The following is a 21,723-nucleotide window of genomic DNA, read 5'->3' as shown; positions in this document are numbered from 1 at the left end:
TGTTTCCACGAGTAGGAGAGACTAGAACCAGAGGACATAGCCTCAGAATGAAAAGGTGATGCTTTAAAGCTGAGAGAAGCTATAGACCGGGAAGCCTGACATTGGTGGCTACTTGGGTGCCCATGTGGGTGCCCATGGGCCCCAGCTATGCCTGCCTCTTCGTAGGATATGTGGAACAGTCCATCTTCCGCAGCTACACTGGCACCACCCCCCACCTTTTCCTCCGTTACATCGATGACTGTATCGGCACTGGCTCGTGCTCCCACGAGGAGGTTGAACAATTCATCCACTTTACCAACACCTTCCACCCTGACCTCAAATTCACCTGGACCGTCTGAGACTCCTCCCTCCCCTTCCTAGACCATTTCATTTCTATCTTGGGCGACCGAATCAACACGGACATTTACTATGAACCAACCGACTCCCACAGCTTCCTAGACTACATCTCCTCCCACCCTGCCCCCTATAAAAACGCCACTCCATATTCCCAATTCCTTCGTCTCCGGCACATCTGCTCCTAGGAGGACCAGTTCCAATACCGTACAACCCAGATGGCCTCCTTCTTCAAAGACTGCAATTTTCCACCCGAACATGATCGACGATGCCCTCCACCGCATCTCCTCCACTTCCCACTCCTCCGCCCTTGAGCCCCGCTCCTCCAATCGCCACCAGGACAGAACCCCACTGGTCCTCACCTACCACCCCAACAACCTCCATATACAGCATATCATCCGCCGTCATTTCCGCCACCTCCAAACGGACCCCACCACCAGGGATATATTTCCCTCCCATCCCCTATCAGCGTTCCGAAAAGACCACTCCCTCCGTGACTCCTTCGTCAGGACCACACCCCCCACCAACCCAACCTCGACTCCCGGCACCTTCCCCTGCATCTGCAAGAAATGCAAACTTGCGCCCACACCTCCCCCCTTACTTCCCTCGAAGGCCTCAAGGTATCCTTCCATATCCGCCACAAATTCACCTGCACCTCCACACACACCATTTATTGCGTCCACTGCACCCAATGTGGCCTCCTCTATATTGGAGAGACAGGCTGCCTACTTGCGGAACATTTCAGAGAACACCTCTGGGACACCCAGACCAACCAACCCAACCACCCCGTGGCTCAACGCTTCAACTCCCCCTCCCACTCCACCAAGGACATGCAGGTCCTTGGATTCCTCCATCGCCAGACCATAGCAACACGACGGTTGGAGAAAGAACACCTTATCTTCCGCCTAGGAACCCTCCAACCAGAAGGGATGAACTCAGATTTCTCCAGTTTCCTCATTTCCCCTTCCCCCACCTTGTCTCAGTCAAATCCCTCGAACTCAGCACCGCCTTCCTAGCCTCCAATCTTCTTCCTGACCTCTCCCCCTCCACCCCCACTCCCACTCCAGCCTATCACCCTCACTTTGACCTCCTTCCACCTATCGCATTTCCAACACCCCTCCCCCAAGTCTCTCCTCCATACCTTTTATCTTAGCCTGCTGGACACACTTTCCTCATTCCTGAAGAAGGGCTCATGCCTGATCGTCGATTCTCCTACTCCATGGATGCTGCCTGACCTGCTGCGCTTTTCCAGCAACACATTTTGAGCTCTGATCTCCAGCATCTGCAGTCCTCACTTTCTCCTCAATTGAGTCAAGATTAGGTTAGGAGAACTGGTTGGCATGGACGAGTTGGATTGATGGGACTGTTTCTGCATTGTACATCTCTATGACTCTGTCACCCCCTCCACCCAGTACACTCCTCCCTATCTCTGTAACCTCATCCAGCCCTGACACCATCCCTATCTCCAGAACCTCCTCCACCCCCTACACCCCACCCTATCTCTGAAACCTCCTCCAGTCCCAATAACCCTGTCTTAGCTGTAACATCAATGCTCATCATCACTCCATGATGTCAGCCCTCCTGCGATTCCAGCCTCTTGACCATCCCCTGATTCCATCACTCCACCAGCCTTCAGCTGCTTGGGCCCCCCATGTTATCATCTCATGAGATTTTGAGCAATTTGCCTTTCCCTTCTCTGATGAATCCTGTCCATTTTTTCCAGGAAACAATGTTATACCTGTTGTGGATTTACTAGAGTAATTCAGGAAGGGTCCCTCAACAGCACCTTGTAAACCCAACATCAATATCACCTTGAAGACAAGGCCAGCAATATGATGCAACACCACTCCTTCTGCAGTAACTCTCCACTTCACCCTTAATCCCAACTTTGAAAATAATCATCCTTCCTTCAGTTTTTCTGGGACAGAATCCTGGAACTGTCTCCCATGTGACTTTGCATTTGTGGTCAGGGTTCTTAAAACACAAGGACAGTGGAGTTAAAGAGGAGAGTTCGTTATCATTTATGCCGGAGAGATTAGGGGGATGGGTGACAAGGTTGTCCCAGTCAGTGATGCCCACTTCATGTGAATCCACAAACAAGTATGTCATTGTGATGTTGCCATGGGAATGCACATTACATTCCTGTTCTGAGGGATACACACGAACAGTAGGAAATGAGACTTGGTCGAATCAGTCAAAGAGCCAAGATGTTTCACATCAGTGTCCCAGCGAGATGTGGACAGTTACTAGGTGAGTCAGGGTGAAACAATACCTGCTGGAGTGTGATGACCTTCATTGTTCAGCTCTCTGAAGACTGGAGTTGGGATGGTGTGCTGAGATTGGACAGGAAGTTGGTAAGACCAGTTCTGGAAGACTGTGTCCTGTTCTGCTCACGCTGCTGTAGGAAGGATATTATTAAACTGGAGACGGTTCAGAAAAGATTGACCAGGATGATGCCAGGAGTACAGGGTTTGAGATATAAAAATAGACTGGGGAGGCTGGGGACATTTTACAAAGAACATTACAGCACAGGAACAGGCCCTTCAACCCTCCAAGCCTGCACTGACACATTTTGCCTTCCATATTAAAACTGTCTTCACTTACAGGATCCGTATTCCCCTGTTCCCTTCCTATTCATGCCTGCTGCTGGATGCTTCTTGAAAACTCCAATTGTGTCTGCTACCATTGTCTGTTCTGGCAGTGTGTTCCATGAACTCACCACCCTTTCCATGATAAACATGCCTCACATATCTCTTTTAAACACCCCCCTGACCCCTCCACCTTGAACCTGTGTCCCTGAGTAACTGACTCTTCCACCCTGAGAAAAGGCCTCATACTTTCCACCCTATCCATGCCATTCACAATCTTATAAACTTCTATCAGGTCGCCCCTCAACTTCCTGCATTCCAGTGAACACAAACTCAGTCTATCCAATCTTTCTTCACAGGTAAAATCCCCCATTCCAGGCAATGTCCTGGTGAACATTTTTTGTCCCCTCTCTGAAGGATCCACATCAGAACTGTATGTGTTTTTCACTGCAGCACAGGAAATTGAGGGGTGACCTTGCTGAGGTTTATAAAATCATGACAGTGATTGATATGGTGAATGACAAGGGTCTTTTCCCTCGTGTGGGGGGAGTTCAGACTCAGGGCCATGTTTGTAAGGTCAGAGGAAAAAGATTTAAAGATTGAGGAGCAACTCTTTTTTCCCAGAGTGGTTTGTGATGGAACGAACTTCCAGATGAAGTAATGTATGTGGGCACAGTTACAATGTTTAAAAGATGCCATCTCTTGTTGCTAGTCGTATTTTTCCCCATTCTGTGCTACTGAATGCCCAAATTGCTGTGACATGCATTTCCGGAGGACTAACATGGCAAGGGATTACACGTTAAATAGGAGGACCCTGGCAAGCACAGAAGATTAGACGGATCCTGGTTTGTGTGTTCCAGCCATCCGTGAAGGCAGCAGGATAGGCAGGTAAGGGAATTAAGAAGGATCAAAGCCACTGAATACATGAGCAGGGAGGTGTCATGTTGGAGCTTTACAGGATTTTGGTGAGACCACAGCTGGAATACTGTGTGCAGTTCTGGTCACCACATTATAGGAAGGATGTGATTGTACTGGAGGGGGGGCAAAGGAGATCCACCAGGATGTTGCATTAGATTGAGCATTGCCTAAACCTGCAGGAGTGTGTGTGTGTGTGTGTGTGTGTGGCTATGGTAACCCACTCAGCCTGCACATCCCTGGACATTATGGGCAATTCAGCATGGCCAATCCATCTAACTTGGACATCTTTGAAATCAGAGCACCCGAAGGGTACCCAAGCAGACAACATGCAAAACTCCACAATCCACCCAAGGCTGGAATCAAACTCTGGTTCCTGTGCTCCAGCAATGCTAACCTCTGAGTCACTCTTGGCCAGTGGAATGTTTTTTGGATCCATATCAACTTGCTGTGCTCAGATTCACAGCTTTATTATGAACGGTCAAATCACCATAATTCCAATTTCGCATCAGACAGAGAGAGAGAGATGACGGGTGGTGAAGTTTGATTTAATTTGATTTATTATTGTTACTTTTTTTCAAATAAATTCATGGGATGGGGGCACCGTTGGCCAGGCCAGTGTTTATTGGCCATCCTTAATAGCCCAGAGGGCAGTTAAGAGTCACACTACAAACAGGTCCTTCCCGTCTCCTGGTCCTCTCTTCATCCAAGGGTTACCCCTCCCACATTGTTGTGGGCTCGATGGAAGGTTCCTTCCTGAAAGAGCATCTCAGCCCAGGCTGGGGCGTGGGTTATTGGACTTGGCTGGCTCTGTGTCGCTCTGGTAGTAGGTTCTCCGATCCAGACTGTACACCATCGCGATCCTCTCGTTTACTTCACCCGGGTGACACCGGTCCAGGAACGGCTGAAGAGAAGCAGAGACCGGGGAAGGAAACGCCTGTTGCCAGGCAGGCAGACAGGAGCGAGAGGAGCCTGGGCTCCGACAGAGAAACAACGGAACTTTGGCTGGGTTTCATCCAGAGGAGGGCGGGAGGAGTTACTGAGAGCGACAAGGAGAGGGAGAGGAGTTACCGAGAGAGGGAGGAGAGGAGTTACTGAGAGAGACAGAGAGAGGGAGAGGAGTTAGTGAGACAGAGAGAGAGAGAGGGACGAGTTACAGAGGGACAGAAAGAGAGGAGGAACGAGAGAGGAGTTACTGAGGGAGAGGGATGAGTTAGTGGAGGAGAGGAATTACAAAGGGAGAGGGATTATAGAGGGAAAGGGATTACAAAGGGTGAACGGAGAGAGGGAGATGTGTTAAAGTGGAAGAGGAATTCCAGAGGGAGAGCAGTTCCAGGGGGAGAGGGAGTGAAAGTTGGAGTCATTCGTTGAATCTTGGGGAAAAGGAAAGACAAGAGTCTAACAAGGAGAGGGGACTGGCTGGGGCGACCTCTCCAGCAAATTGCAGTCACTCCTTCCCCACGGCCTGGTGGAGGCAGTGCTGTCCAGGACAGAGAGCATCCATTCTGCATTTGCCTATCGCCGGTAGGCTGGGTACACTGCCCTCTGGAAAGTGCCATGCCCAAGCTGAGCCAGCGTTGTGCCCACTGGTCGTGCCTCAGATCAGCGCTGTGTGTGCTCAGTGTGGTCTTGTTGTGCCAATGGCTGCTGGTCCAGAGAGGAGGGGGCCGGCTGACCCTCAGGCTGGTGAAACCAGGCGCCAGTCCAATGCAGGAACACCTCCTGCTGGTCGAGGAGAACTCCACCTGCTGGCAGATCATCCAGGGGGACAGGCAGGAGGTGGAAAGGGCCCTCCTCAACTCCATTACTATCTCCCTCAAGCACCAGGCCGTCACTGAGGGAGATTATCTGAACATGACCCGAAATTGCAGATCGTTTGTGAGGACCCGCAAGTATATCACTGTCTCCCTGAGCCCTGAGGAGGAACACTTCCCCTTGGCTTACTCCATGGTCATCCACCAGAGCATTGAGATGTTCGAGAGGCTTCTACGGAGCATTTACGCCCCACAGAATGTCTACTGTATCCACGTGGACCGCAAATCCCCGAGTCAATTTCATGCAGCCGTTCGGGCCATCGCTTCGTGTTTCCACAATGTCTTTGTCGCAGCCAAGCTGGAGTGGGTCACCTAATCTGGCTGGAGCAGAGTTCAGGCAGATCTCAACTGCATGAAGGAGCTGCTGGAGAGCCCTGTCCCCTGTAGGTACTTCATCAACGTGTGTGGCCAAGACTTCCCCCTGAAGACCAACCGGGAGATAGTCCGCAGCCTCAGAGCTCTGAACGGCTTCAACGTGATTGAGTCGGATCCTGCACCAGGGTTCAAAAAGGTAACCGCCTTCCTGGCTGCTGGGCCTCTCTCCATCCAAGTGTTTTCCATCCTCCCTCCAACATCTCTCTCTCTGTCTCTCCACCCCCACCCCCCCACCCAGTTCTTCACTCCTGCCTGTTACAAAGGGGAAACGGAAGGGTAACCCCTTTGTAACTCCTCTCCTTCTATAACCCCTCTCCCTTTTGTAATCCCTTTCCTCCACTAACTTATCTCTCTCCCTCAGTAACTCTTCTCTCTCCCTCTGTAACAAAAGAGAGACAGGGTTGTTAAAACAGTTCAATTGCATGGAGGGAGGTTCAGAATGTACAAAGGAATATAGGAGGAATTGGAGAGTTGAGCTGCAAACAGAATAGAAGGGCAATTGACGTTTCAGGTCGGAAACATGCATCAGAACCCGGGGAGAGGAAGGGGCTGCAGAATGGGGGCGTGGGACTGGGAAAGGTAGGTGGGATGGCGATTGGTGGATGTAGGGAGAAGGTGGCTGTGATTGGACAGTGGGTGGAGTGGAGCAGATGGGTGGAAGGGAAGGTGGTCAGGTGAAAGAGTTGGGTTAGAAAGATGGGCTGAGCCTGGGATAAGGAGGGATATGGACTGATTACGAGAGTATACAGGAATGTAGATAGGTTAAGAGTGTAGGAGAAAATGAGGACTACAGATACTGGAGATCAGAGTCAAGCGTGTGGCACTGGAAAAGCACAGCGGGTCAGGCAACATCTGAAGAATCAATGTTTTGGACATAAGCCCTTCATCAGGAATGAGGTTTGTGGACCAGGGGGCCGAGAGATAAGTGGGATGGGTGTGGGGCTGGGGGTGGTAGGTAGCTGGGAATGTGATAGAAGAAGGTATCGGGGGGGGGGGGGGGGGGGGGAGGTGGGGAGGTGGAAAGTCAAGTGGACAGGTGGGAAGGAAGATAGACCAGTCAGGAGGGTGGTTCTGAGTTGGAGGCTTGGGACTGCGATAAGGTGGGGTGGGGAAATAATGAAACTAGGGAAATCAACATTGCAACCAGACGGATCAGGGTTCAAAGGTGGAATATCCAGGCGTCAGGACCTGCATTCCCTTGGTGGGAGGGGGAGTTAAAGTATTCAGGCACGGGGTGGTGGGGTTGGTTGGTGTGGGTTTCCCAGAGATGTTCTCTGAAACAATCCGCAAGTAAGAGTTCTGTCTCCCTGATGTAGAGGACACCACATTGGGTGCAATGGATGCAGTAGATGACATTGGTGGAGGTACAAGTATATTTGTCAGATGTGGGAGGATCCTTTGGAGCCTTGGACGGCGGTGAGGGGGGAGGTGTGGGTGCAGGTTTTGCACTTTTCAGAGGTCAGGGAAGGTGGGTTGTTGAGGGGTGTGGATCTGACAAGGGAGTTGCAGAGGGAATAGTCTCTGAAATGCAGATGGAGTGCAGAGGGAAATATGTCCCTAATGGTGCAGTCTGTTTGTAAGTGGCAGAAGTGGTGGAGGATAATGCAATGTATCTGGATGTTGGTGGGGTAGAAGGTGAGGACCAAGGGGTTCGGTCCCTGTTGCATTGGGAGGGGTGTGGTTCAAGGGTGAAGGTACAGGATATTGAGCAGATGAACTGGAGGGCATTGTCAACCATGTGGGAGAGGAAGTTGTAGTTTTTGAGGTAGGACACCATCTGGGATGTTCTGTGGTGGAATTGGTCCTCCTGGGAACAGATGCAGCAGAGGCAGAGAATAAGGGATAATGTTTTTACAGGGGTAGGGTGGGAGGAGGTGTATTCCAGGTAGCTGTGGGAGTTGGTGGGTTTGTAGTAGATGTCCACGGTTAGTCGGTTGCCAGAGATGGAGAGGTCCAGGAAGGGGAAGGAGGTGTCCGAGATTGTCCGGGTGAATTTGATGTCAGGTTGGAAGGTGTTGGTAGAATTAGAATTAATGAACTTTTCAACCACCTCATGCAAATACGAGGTAGTGCCAATCCAGTCATCAATGTAGTGGAGGAAAAGGTGGGGAATGGTGCTGATGGATGAAGAGGCAGGCATATGTGGGTGATTATGGCTACCCCTTAAGAGTTAAGAGTGAACAAAAAAGAATGTAAGTTTGGTTCAGAGCATGTAAAGGATTGTTCTTAGGTTGATAGTGAAATAGTCTCACAAACTTGATTGAGTTTTTTGAAGAAGTAACAATGAGGATTGATGAGGGCAGAGCGGTAAATGTGATCTATATGGACTTCAGTAAGGCGTTCAACAAGGTTCCCCATGGGACACTGATCAGCAAGGTTAGATCTCATGGAATACAGGGAGAACTAGCCATTTGGATACAGAACTGGCTCAAAAGGTAGAAGACAGAGGGTGGTGATCTAGGATTGTTTTTCAGACTGGAGGCCTGCGACCAGTGGAGTGCCATAAGGATCGGTGCTGGGCCCTCTACTTTTTGTCATTTATATAAATGATTTGGATGCGAGCATAAGAGGTACAGTTAGTACGTTTGCAGATGACACCAAAATTGAAGGTGTAGTGGACAGCGAAGAGGGTTACCTCAGATTACAACAGGATCTGGACCAGATGGGCTAATGGGCTGAGAAGTGGCAGATGGAGTTTAATTCAGATAAACGCGAGGTGCTGCATTTTGGGAAAGCAAATCTTCGCAGGACTTATACACTTAATGGTAAGGTCCTTGGGAGTGTTGCTGAACAGAGACCTTGGAGTGCAGGTTCATAGCTCCTTGAAAGTGGAGTCGCAGGTAGATAGGATAGTGAAAGCAATGTTTGGTATACGCTCCTTTATTGATCAGACTATGAAGTACAGGGGTTGGGAGGTCATGTTGCGGCTGTACAGGACATTGGTCAGCCCACTGCTGTAATATTGCGTGCAATTCTGGTCTCTTTCCTATTGGAAAGATGTTTGAAACTTGAAAGGATTCCAAAATGATTTACAAGGATGTTGCCAGGGTTGGAGGATTTGAGCTATAGGGAGAGGTGGAACAGGCTGAGGTGGTTTTCCCTGGAGTGTTGGAGGCTGAGGAGTGAGCTTATAGTGGTTCACAAAATTATGAGGGGCAAGGATAGGATAAATAGACAAAGTCTTTTCCCTGGGGTCGGGGAGTCCAGAACTAGAGGGCATAGGTTTAGGGTGAGAGGGAAAAGATATAAAAGAGACCTGAGGGGCAACATTTTCATGGAGAGTGTGGTACGTGTATGGAATGAGCTGACAGAGGATGTGGTGGAGGCTGGTACAATTGCAACATTTAAGAGGCATTTGGATAGGTATATGAAGAGGAAGGGTTTGGAGGGATATAGGCCGTGTGCTGGCAGGTGGAACTGGATTGGGTCAGGATATCTGGTCGGACCGAAGGATCTGTTTCCATGCTGTACATCTCCATGACTGTAAGTGGGTACTGCAGATGCTGGAGATTACAGTCAAGATTAGAGCAGTGTTGAAAAAGCACAGCAGGTCAGGCAGCATCAGAGGAGCAGGAAACCCCTACATCAGGAATAACTTCACAGAGGCCATTATCCAGTCACCAACTCACCATTTTGTTTACACATGGAGTCCTTGACACGGATCCAGCTTCCTCAGAGCCAGCTCAGAGTGAACAGAACATCTGATCATCCTGTTTATTTTTTTTCAGAAGCAGCCTCAGGAGTAGCAGTCGAAGTCGTCCCCAGGTGTAGGTAGGCCCAGGCAGCAGCAGCAGGGGTGCAGGCGAGGTCCAGGCTTCAGTAGCAGGAGCAGGCCCAGACTATAGCAGCAGTGGTGGTAGTAGCTGCCTGTACAGCTGAGCACAGCTTCAAATTAACAGAAATAAGCAGAAAGAAACCCAAGAAAACAATCACAACAAACCATGAAAAAAAATTAAAAATAAACTCCTCCTCAGTAGGAAGACACCAACAGCAGCACATAAGACACACTGAGGCTGTTTCGAAGTCAGTCTCCTCAAGAGGATTGAAGAGTCCTTCATATGCTGATCCAGCTCCCCTCGAGCCAGCTCTCAGTGAGCAGATCCCTTGACATGCCTGTTTATTTTTCTTCCACTACCACCCGACAGCAGTCATACTTATTTTTCCCTTGTACCCATGTCATATATGTTGGTGTCAGATGCAGTGAAAAACAACAAGTGTGTAAACCTTAATTTATGTGGGAAATAGAACTCACTCACTTCAATAATTTCAGTCCAAGACAAGATCTTGCAGCAGCAATATCATCTGATATACTCTTGCAAGAGTGGTGTCTACAAGATAGGCACACAGTCCAAAACCTTGAAACAATTCATTTCCCTTTCCCTCCTCCCACTACTCTAAACCCAGTGCCCATTCCTCTTGTTTATCTCTTGCCTTATCTGGCCTTGTGCGTAACAGTACAGGTTTTGCTTGGCCATTTCACCACATCCCTCCGTGGTCTATTGTTAACGTATATCCTCCTTCACTGCCATCTGCTTCCTTGCTTGCTAAAGCAACATTTCCTCTCATTCTTCATCCACGCTGAGCCTTATGACCTCTTGATTGTGGTTTTTGTTTTTGCAGAAGTGGGAAACAGATGCTTATAACTGTTTGTACAAGTATATCCAGCTTAACCTACACTCCCCTTCCTCTTTCATGATTCAGCTTTGTGATTTTCGCAGACAACATTTATAATTGCTCCTCATAATTTATATTCCATCACCAGGAAGAAAGGAAACAGACAGTCCTGTTTATTTATATTTTATTAAACAATTCACAGTTTATACAAACAATTACATTTACAGCTGTATACAGAGAAACAGCAATTTTACAAGGGAGGGGAATGACAAAGCCAAGCCCCAAACCCTGACATTCAACCGGTTTTCAGGGAAATGAAGACAAACCTCAAACCCCAGTTTCAATCATTACCAACAGTAACAATGACATTCATACATATAAGACATTCCAACTGTGTAAGAAACAGTCCATACAATACAGACCCCCAAAAAACCAGCAAGTCTTCCCACCCCCCCACCCCAATCCCTCCCACCTTCCGGCCGCTCTAAGGCAGCCCGCCCCTACGTACCTTCCGGCTCTCGGTCTGCCATGACATACCTTTCGACCACCTCTAGGACAGCCTGCCCCGTTACCCGCCTGGGGCAGCAGCGCTGAGGACTGCTTCTGGCTCTCTGTCTGCCCCTACTTACCACTGGGTTCTCATCACCCCAATGCACCGTCCGGCCAGTGGACTACGCCGACACACCTTCCGGCACCTCTAGGACAGCCCATCCCCTTCCCAGGGAAGGACAGCGTGCAGGGTAGCCCACAAGCCTTCCGGATCTCAGCCTGCCCCTATGCGCCTTCTGGCTCTTGGCTGCTCTGAGACATCTTCCGACCACCTGTAGGACAGCCCATCCAGATGACCCCTTCTCAGGACGACTGCGCTCAGAATGGCCTACCCATCTACTGGCTCTAGGGGCAACTGGCATCAGGGTGGCCTACCCACCCTCTGGTTCTCGGGGTGACAGCTTTCAGGACGACCCATGAATGTCCCAGCTCACAGTAAGGCCTGCCAGACCCAGGGGCACACAAGACAGTGCAGGTGATAAGCCCAACAAGAAACACAATAGAGTTAATTGTGAAAAAACAGAGTCCTTTCTGGTACACAGAGACTAAATATAGAGTCTTCAAAAAAATAGAGTTCTCAGGAACAGAGTCCACTCCAGTTTACAACATGTGTTGTCAGAAATAGAGTCCACTGCTAAAAAACAAGGTCTACAACCAAGGGCAGAGGCCACTCCCAAAGGCAACAAATGCACACCCCACAGCACATAGGTGTTCAGTCTCCATGGAGTCCTGGCACATCCTTGGAGAGCCAGGCCCACTCACAGGAACACAGTACATTGTAAAGGTGGTTAACTCACAGGGGTTTTGGTCAACTCCTGAAGGGAAGGTCTTCTCCCAAATTCCAGGATACAGCAAGTGTCTTGTTGGGTCTGCATTGTCTGCACTTTTTAACGTAACAGGATTGTCTTATGCATAAATGTCATTGTTGCTGTCTTTTCATATTTGAAACTGGGATTTGTGGTTTGTCCTCAATTCCCTGTAAACTGGTTGAACGGTAAGGTTTGGGGCCTAGCTTTGCTGCTCCTCTCCCTTGTAAAATTGCTGATGTACACAGCTGTAAATGTTAACTGTTGTGCAGTAACCTCTTTTTTGTACTTGTTTAATAAAATAAACAGGGGAATGCTCCTCTCCCTTGTAAAATTACACACACACAGGTGTTCAATCTTCAGAGGCCCAGTCTCAGGGCTGGGCCTCCCCATAGGAACAGGTCCTCTGGTAAAATGTATGTCTTCCACAAGGACTCAGTCCAAACAGTGAGGACACATACAAAAAACAAAACTAGAGTCCAAGGGCTAAGCCCTACCACAAAATTAACATTGTCCTTTTCTCAAAAGTGAAGAAAAGAGTAACACACAGACTATAACCAGTCAGTGAAACAACAGTCCCCTAATGAGAACAGAGTTACACCTGAAACACGGTATGTGCATCAGGAGTTTAACAATCAGTCCTCCCTAAAGGAATGCCATTTAACAAACTGGCTAAATAATTCAGCCAGTTCAGGAATCAGGTTTCCCCCACACAAAAAACAAGCAGAAACCAACAGTAACACACTGACTGTGAACCAGCCAGTACAGAGTCAGTCCCCTCAATCAAGAAGACCTCTGAATCTCCTGTTTATAAATTTTGTTAAACAGTTACAAAACAATTTACAAAAACAGTTAACATTTACAACTGTATACAAGAGATAGCAATTTTATAAGGGAGAGGAGCATTCCCCTGTTTATTTTATTAAACAAGTACAAAAGAGAGGTTACTGCACAACAATTAACAGTTACAGCTGTATACAACAGCAATTTTACAAGGGAGAGGAGCAGCAAAGCTAGGCCCCAAACCTTACCGTTCAACCAGTTTACAGGGAATTGAGGACAAACCACAAAACCCAGTTTCAAATATGAAAAGACAGCAACAATGACATTTATTCATAAGACAATCCTGTTACATTAAAAAGTGCAGATAATACAGACCCAGCAAGCCCCCGTCCCTCCCACCTTCCGACCACTCTCAGGCAGCCCGCCCCTACATGCCTTCCGGCTCTCGGTCCGCCCTGACACACCTTTCGACCACCTCTAGGATTGTCCGCCCCAGTACCCACCTGGGGTGATAGCGCTAAGGACGGCTACCCACCTTCTAGCTCTCGGTCTGCCCCTACGTACCATTGGGCTCTCACCCACCCCGATGCGCCATCTGGCCAATGGCTATCCTGGCACACCTTTCGACCACCTCTAAGACAGCCCGTCCCCTTCCCTGGGACGACAGCGTGCAGGGCAGCCCACAAGCCTTCTGGATCTCAGCCCGCCCCTACACGCTTTCTGGCTCTTGGCTGCTCTGATACAGCTTTCGGCCACCTCTAGGACAGCCCGTCCCGATTACCCCTTTTCGGGACAATAGTGCTCAGAACGGTCTACCCACCATCTAGCTCTTGGGGAGACTGTCATCAGGGTGGCCTACCCACCCTCTGGCTTTCGGGACAGCCTACCAACCTTCAGGTTCACAGGATGGCCTACCCACCCTCCGGCTCTCAGGGTGACAGCTTTCAGGACGACCCACGAGCCTCCCAGCTCACAGTAAGACCTGCCAGACCCAGGGACATGCAAGACAGTGCAGGTGATAAGCCCAACAAACCATATGACAGTTAATTACCAACAAACAGAGTCCTTTCTAGTCCAGAGTCTATTAACACAGACATTTTTGTTCAAAATGTAGAGTCCATTTCCAGACCTGAGGGGTGGAGAGAGTGCCACATAAGGCCTTGATGAGACCACATCAGAATTAGTCTGTACATTGTTCTCTCATTTAAAACATAAAATAATTACATTGACAGCAAGTTTCACCTGCCTTTTTCCTGGGAATTAAGGGTTTATCTTATGAAGGAAGGTTGAACAAATTGGCTTTCACACATTTAAGTTTGGAAATCTGAGAGATCTTTTTGAAATGTATAAATTTCTCTGAGGGGACATGGTAAGGTGGTTGATGGGACATTGCTTTCTCTTGTAGGTTTGACAAGATGTTCTGTAGAATAAGATATCGTCAGAGTCCTACAGCACCGAAACAGACCCTTTCGTCCAACTCATCCATGTTAACCAGGTATCCTAATTGGAACTAGTCCCCTTATCCTGTCTTTGGTCCATATCCCTCTAAACTTGTCCTATTTATGTCGTCTGTTAAATCTTGTGATTGTACCCACTACAACAATTCTTTTTGGCAACTTGCTCCGTATTTGCACCACCCTCAGGTCTCACCTTAAACCTATGCCCTCTGGGTTTGGACTCCCCCATCCTGGGGCGATTCACTTTTATTGATTTCCCCCACAATTTTATAAACTTCTATATAGTCACCCTTCACCCTCCAATACTCCAGTGAGAAAAGTCCTAGCCTATCTAGCCTCTCCTTATAACTTCAGTCCTGGCAACATCTTTGTAAATCTATTCTACATCCTTTGCAGTTTAACAACACCCTTCTAACAGCAGGGTGATCACAAGTTTATCCAATACTCCAAAAGTGGCCTCACCAATGCCTTGCAGAATTATTTTCCCCTGAGAGGGCTGTTGCACTGTGTAAATCTCTTCTGTACGAAGTTGTGAAGGCTGAGTTGATGAAGTTATGAAAGGGTGAGCAAGGTGACCTTTTTTTAAAAAAAAGATAAGGACCCGGGGCAAACGATAGAAATGTGGAATTGAAATTGCAACCAGAAGAGCAGTGATCTTCTTGAATGGTGGAGCAGACTTGAAGGGACGAATGGCTGACTTATGCTTTGATATTGGTGGAGACAGGTTATGCTCTAGTTCAAATAAAGAGTAGGGAGTTTTCTGACCACTCAGCTAAGGGCTTTGGTTTCCCTCCTGATAACATGAACCTTGAAGTTAATCTCCCTCTGCGCCAGTCACAGAATTAAAGAATTCTTGCGGAAGGATGCCATTCAGCCCATCGTGTCTGTAATTATTCCACATCTAGTACCAATCTCCTGCATTTCCTCATTCAGCTCTGGCAACATCTTGTAAATCTTTTCTGAACCTTTTCAAGTTTCACAACATCCTTCCTATAGCAGGGAGACCAGAATTGCATGCTGTATTCCAGAAATTGCCAAACCAATGTCCTGTTCAGCCACAGCATGACCTCCCAAATCCTACACACAACGCACTGACCAATAATGACAAGTGTAGCAAACGACTTCTTCACTACCCTGTCTATCTGCGACTCCTTTTTCAAGAAACTATGAATCTGCATTCCACGATCCCTTGTTTCATCATCACTCCCCAGACTTTTCCATGAAGTGTATTATTCCTGCCCTGATTTGCCTTTCCAAAATGGAGCACCTCACATTTATCGACATTAAACTCCATCTGGCACTCCTCGGCCTATTATCCCATCTGATCAAGATCCCATTGTACTCTGAGGTTGACTTGAAATATTACTCTGGATGTAGGTTTGCTCGTTGAGCTGGAAGGTTCATTTTCAGATTTTTTGTCACCATACTAGGCAACATCTTCAGCGAACCTTCCAACTCAGCGAGCAAACCTACATCTAGAACCTCAACCTGAACTACAAACCTTCTCAAACCTTGCTGATATATTACTGTCATGTATAATCGAGTTACAGTAAAAAATGTTGTCTTATGTGCTTTACAGTCAGATATCGATCGGTTAAGTTGGCAAAAATGTTGGCAAATGGAGTGCAATGTGGGAAAATGTGAAATTGTTCATTTGGAAGGGAAATCAAAAGAATAGAATATTATTTAAATGGAGAAAGCTTCAGAAAGCTGCAACACAAAGGGACTTGGGGGAAGTAGTGAATGAAACATGGAAAGCTTGCACACGAGGGCAGCAGGTAATTGGGAAGACTAATGGAATGTTGGACGAAAACAGAAATTTCTGGAGAGACTCAGCAGGTCGGGTAGCATTCATAGAGAGAAAACAGAGTCAGTGTTTCGAGTTTGGTGACCTTTCTTTAGAACTGAAGTGGAATGTTTGCCCTTATTTGAAAGGGGGTTGGAGTATAAAAGTCAGGAAGTCTTACTGCAAATGTGCAAGGTGCTTGTGAGAGCACATCTGGAAGACTGTGAGCACTTCTGGTCACCTTATTTCAGAAAACATGTTGTTTCATTGGAGGAAGTTAAGAGAATGTTCAGTGGGATGGCCCCATTATGGAGGGAAAGTCTTAAAAACAAAAGGCTAAACAGGATTCTATTCACTGGAGTTTAGAAGAATGAGAGGTGACCCCATTGAAATGGACAGGATTAAGGGGCTTGACTGGGTAAATGCTGAAAGGATGTTTCTCCTCATGGGAGAGTCCAGGACTGGGGGGGGGAGGGTATTGTCTCAGAATAAAGGGGCACCAGTTTGAGACTGAGATGAGGTGGAATTTCCTCTCTCAGAAGGTTGTGAATCTTTGGAATTCCTTGCCACAGAGAGCTGTCCTTGTATATATTTAAGGCTCAGATTCTTGCTCAGTTGAGGAATTAAGCGTTACGGGGATAGGGCAAGAACATGGACTTGAGGAATGTTGAATCAGCCACGATCCGAATGAAGCTGGCTTGAGGGACCAAATGGCCGACTCCTGTCCCGACTTGTTAATGGTCTTACATTTACTGATGAACCTGTTCAAAGATATTATCGCACAACTCTGGAACAGAAGCGACTTGAACCTGGGTCTCCGAGGCTCACACCGCATGGATCCTAGTTTACTTTATATCATGCACTTGACATTCATGCTGGTAGTTATGGCTGCAATTCGCACCAACCTGCCTTAGATCAAATTAATGAAGCAAAGCCAGTGCAGGTTTTCAAAAGGTAAGTCTCCAACCTCGCATCATGCATTGATGAAGTAGCTGAGAATTTGAATGCAGAGAATATTGTCTGAACTGGATTCAATGAAGTGTTTCACTAGGCACTAGATAAAAACAGCTGAACAACAAAATTGACAACACAAGCCCTGATTCATGGATCTTGTTTTGGACGAGAGGTTGGTAGGTTGGTAGATGGGAATGATCCACACAGCTGGGACATATAAACATCAAGACCTGGAGCAGGAGAAGATGATTTGGCCCTCCATGAGGCCCACCATACTATATGATTGTGGCTAATCCTCTATCTCAATGCCATACTACCGCTTTACCCCTATGCCTTTGATGCTTTTGAAACCTAAATATTTGTTAATCGCATTCTTGGATATATTCAATGACTCAAACTCCACAGCTTTCTGTGGTACAGAATTCCATAACTTCACTATCATGTAAGTTAAATGTTTCCGTTTCTCAGCCCTAAATAGACGACTGCTTTTATTCAATATGTCAGTGATATCAATCTTGGAGTATGTGGCAGAATGCCCATATTCGGGGCAATGATAAACCTGGAGGCTTGGCAAATGGTGAGGATGATGTGAATTGTCCAGAGTCATCACAGTGAACAGACAGCATCCAGTCAGAGGTGAATACAGAAGAGTGTAAGGTGATATGTTTTGGGAGAAGGATGTGGAGAGGTAATAGAAATGTAATGGCACAATCGTAAAGAGTGCGCAGGATTAGAGGGATCTGGCAATAAACATTCATCGACATTAGAAGATGGGGGAGGCCATAAGAGGGTAGAAAAGCAGAAGGCTTCATAAATAGAGGCATTGATGCCAATAAATGGTTGAGTTATGCTGCATGTCGAATTGGTTTAGCCCCAGTTGGATTGTTGTGGTCATTTCCGGTGACTATAAAACGATGTGAGGGCCCTCAGGACAGGGAGGAGATTTCGCAGAATGGTGCCAGGATTTAAGTTGGATGGCACAGTTGGAAAGGTCAACGATGCTCCCATTGGAACAAAGGAGATTGGGGTGAGGTTTATTCAGTGGGTACAGGGTGAGCACTCGGTAATGAAGACAAGGAAATATACTTCACTGTTCACCGATTGTACAAGTGCAATGGAATGCAGATGTAAGATTTTGGGTTAGAGGCATGGTGGGGAGATCTGAGGAATTGAAATGCAAATGAAGCCTAAACTACATTTGTATGAGATGATGGCAAGTTCCGATGTAAGTTGGAAAAAGAAAATCTGCTCCCATATATACAAGGAACAAGAGTAGGCCATTGGCCCTTTTGATCCTGTTCCACCATCCACATTCCTGCATACCATCTATCCTCCCCTTGGTAACCAAGGATCCATATCTCCCATGCATGATGCCACAAGGACCGAGGATAAAAGATATCTTTTGACACAATGTAAATAAAGTGTCTTGTATCTTGCGGAAGGGGTGGCACGGTGGCTCAGTGGTTAGCACTGTTGCCTCACAGCGCCAAAGACCTGCGTTCGATTCCAGCCTTGGGCGACTGTCTGTGTGGAGTTTGCACATTCTCTCCATGTCTGCATGGGTTTCCTCCGGGTGCTCTGGTTTCCTGCCACAATCCACAAAGATGTGCAGGCCAGGTAGATTTGTCATGCTAAATTGCCCATAGTGTTCGGGTACATTAGTCAAGGGTAAATATTGGGTAGGATAATGGGTGTGGATGGGTTGCTCTTCAGAGGATTGGTGTGGACTTGTTGGGCCAAATGGCCTGTTTCCATACTGTAGAAAATCTAATGTGTGGTGTCCTTCACTCTGAGAGAAGAGCTTTGGATTCAAGTCCTAATCCAGGAGCTGATGGCCATAGGAAGGTGTCTTCATTGCTTTTGTGAGACACTCAAGGGTATGGGCCAAGTGCTACAAAATGGGATGAGAATAGTTCGAAGCTGGTCTTTTTGACCAGTGCAGACACGATGGGCTGAAGGGCAACTTATTATTTTGGTGCTCTAAACCTCAATAACCAGAGACCATGGAGTCACAGCATCATACAGTATGGAACAGACCCTTCAGTTCAACCTGTCTGCGCTCACCAGTCATCCTAATCTGACCTAGTCCCATTTGCCAGCCTTTGGCACATATCTCTCTAACCTATTCCTATTCATGTCCACATCTAGATGCCTTTTAAATATTGTCATTGTACCAGCCGCCTCCACCACCTCTTGGTAGCTCATTCCAGGCACACATCACCCACTGCGTGAAAAAGTAACCCCTCAGGTCTTTCCCCTCTCAACTTAAACCTATGCTTCTAGTTTTGGACTCCCCCACCCTTGGGAAAAGACCTTTGGCTATACAGCCGACCTGGAAGGAATCAAAATGGGGCAAGAACAGAAAAGGAGGTCAGCTAAACAATTCTGAGCAGCAACAGAGAAGTGCAGCCAAGCACGTATGCAAGCTAGCTAGCTTACTGAAACTGGCTCCCATTAAGTGAGAAGGCAGGAAGACCGAAACAACACTCAACAGGTGTTGTAGAAGTTTAAGGTCAATGATCTACTGCTAAACGTCACGTACCTAGATCAGGATCTGATTGATCAGTTGTGTTGCTAAGGCTTGAAATCAAAATGTAATTCGTGAAAGGGGAACGCTGATTTGTGTGTAAAAGTGTGATTGCAACTGCCTGATTCAGACTCTCCAGGCAAGGGTGGGCTTTGACCCGGCTGGTTGAGTCTTCTTGCATGTATGTGATAAAGGAAGCTGTGTGAAGTGTACTATCATCCGGCTGATTATTTCAACATCTATCCATGCTCCTCCTGATTTTATGAACTTCTGTAAGGATACCCCTCAGCGTCTGACCCTCCAGGGAAAATAGCCCCAGCCTATTCAACCTCTTACTGTAGCTCAAGCCCTCCAATCTCGGCAACATCCTGGTAAATCTTTTCTGCACCCTCTCAAGTTTAACAACATCCTTTCTTTCGAAGGGCGACCAGAATTGTATGCAGTATTTTAAAAGTGACCTCACCAATGTCCTCTACAGACAATAGATCACACTTGGTAAGGGCAAAGGCATATCAGAGATAATCAAAGATACTCCTACTTATAGACAATAGGTGCAGGAGTAGGCCATTCGGCCCTTCGAGCCAGCACCACCATTCATTATGATCATGGCTCATCATCCACAATCAGTATCCTGTTCCTGCCTTATCCCCATAACCCTTGATTCCACTATCTTTCAGAGCTCTATCCATCTCTGTTACAGCTGCAACATTACATCCCAACTCCTATACTCAATGCACTGACCAATGAAGGTAAAGGTATCAAACACCTACTTCACCACCATGTCTATCTGCAATGCAACTTTCAAAGAACTATATCCCTGCACACCATGTCCTTCTCTCTAAGGCAAAAGCTCTGTGTTCAAGTCCCACTCCAGGAGTTGATGACCACAGGAAAGTGTCTCCATTGCACTGGTGAGGCATGAAAGGCAATGTTCCCAGTGCTGGAAAATGAGACTGGAGTAGCAAGGAGCCTGTCTTGCCAGCGCAGTCACGGTGGGCTGAAGGATCTATTTTTCTGGTGCTCTCAACCTTTATAACCAGAGGGCACAGCTTGAAGCCAGATCCAGTGGGAGAGCTTGAGGATGAGTTATATGTTTGCTCAGCGAATGAGCATTGGGAGATGGTTTGGGAGGCAGGGATATGGGGAAATTGGCAGGTGACTGGCACTAGGCAATAGGAGTGAGAAAGGCCTGAGGGGCTGAATGGCCTTGTTCTCCACTGTAAGGTGAGTAACTGAGAGAAGGAGTGTGCATGGATCTTGCTGGAGCTGGGGGCGAGGAGAGTGCAGAGGAGTTGGGGAAGGAAAAAGCCATAGGTTAAGTTGAAAAGCTATCATTTCTGCTTTCTCGTCTCTCTCACTCTCTCTTGCACTTGCCTTTCAGAAACGTCAGCAATACCACAATGATACCCTCGACCAAGTCATCTTAGCGCAACTGAAAGGCCAGCCGAACATCAGCCCCTCCATCTTCATGGGCAGCGCCTACTTCATGGTCTCCAGAGAGTTTGTTGGCCATGTGTTTGACAGTGCCGAGATCCAGGTCTTCCTCAAGTGGTCGGAGGACACCTACAGCCCAGACGAGCACGTGTGGGCTCCCCTGCACAGAATGCCCAATGTACCAGGCTCCATCCCGTACACCCAAGCAGCCACCAGGACACTTGGCCGGGCAGTAAAGTGGTCCTTTGAGGCTAGTGACGTTGCAAGGGGTGCCCTATACCCTCCCTGCACGGGAAGGTATCGCCACTTGGTTTGTGTGTATGGGGCAGGAGATCTACATTGGGTGGTCCGTCAGAGATGTTTCTTTGCAAATAAGTTTGACCCCAACATGGACAACACGGCAGTACAGTGCATGGAGGAATATCTCCGAAACAGGACACTTGGTAAAACTGGGGCTGGGTTAGAGGTTGGGATGGAGTAAACCTCGGTGATGGTGGTAGGGGTGGTGGGTGAGACATTGGAAACACTGAGAGACTGAGCACTGTGAAACTGGGCACTGTGAGACTGGATAGTATAACACTGGCTGCTGTGGAGGACAGGCACAGTGAGACTGCATGCTGTAACATGGCCACTGTAACACGAGACAGTGTGAGGCTGGGCACGATAGTGTTGGGCACTGTGGAGATTGGATACCTTAATACTATCCACTGTAACACTGGGCACTGTGAGACTTAGCACTGTAACATTAGTCACTCTAAGAGTCAAAATGTGTGGTACTGGAAAAGCAC

At 47.7% G+C, this 21,723-nt stretch overlaps 1 pseudogene; it reads left to right on the top strand.

Moving 5' to 3' along the window:
* The first annotated feature begins 5,393 nt into the window (after positions 1-5,393).
* LOC140454388 (beta-1,3-galactosyl-O-glycosyl-glycoprotein beta-1,6-N-acetylglucosaminyltransferase 3-like) lies at positions 5,394-21,416 on the top strand (annotated as a pseudogene).
* The last annotated feature ends 307 nt before the right edge of the window (positions 21,417-21,723 follow it).

Source organism: Chiloscyllium punctatum, chromosome 29 (assembly GCF_047496795.1).
Source record: "Chiloscyllium punctatum isolate Juve2018m chromosome 29, sChiPun1.3, whole genome shotgun sequence".
Classification (NCBI taxonomy): domain Eukaryota; kingdom Metazoa; phylum Chordata; class Chondrichthyes; order Orectolobiformes; family Hemiscylliidae; genus Chiloscyllium; species Chiloscyllium punctatum.
This window is presented reverse-complemented; position numbering and strand designations above follow the sequence as displayed.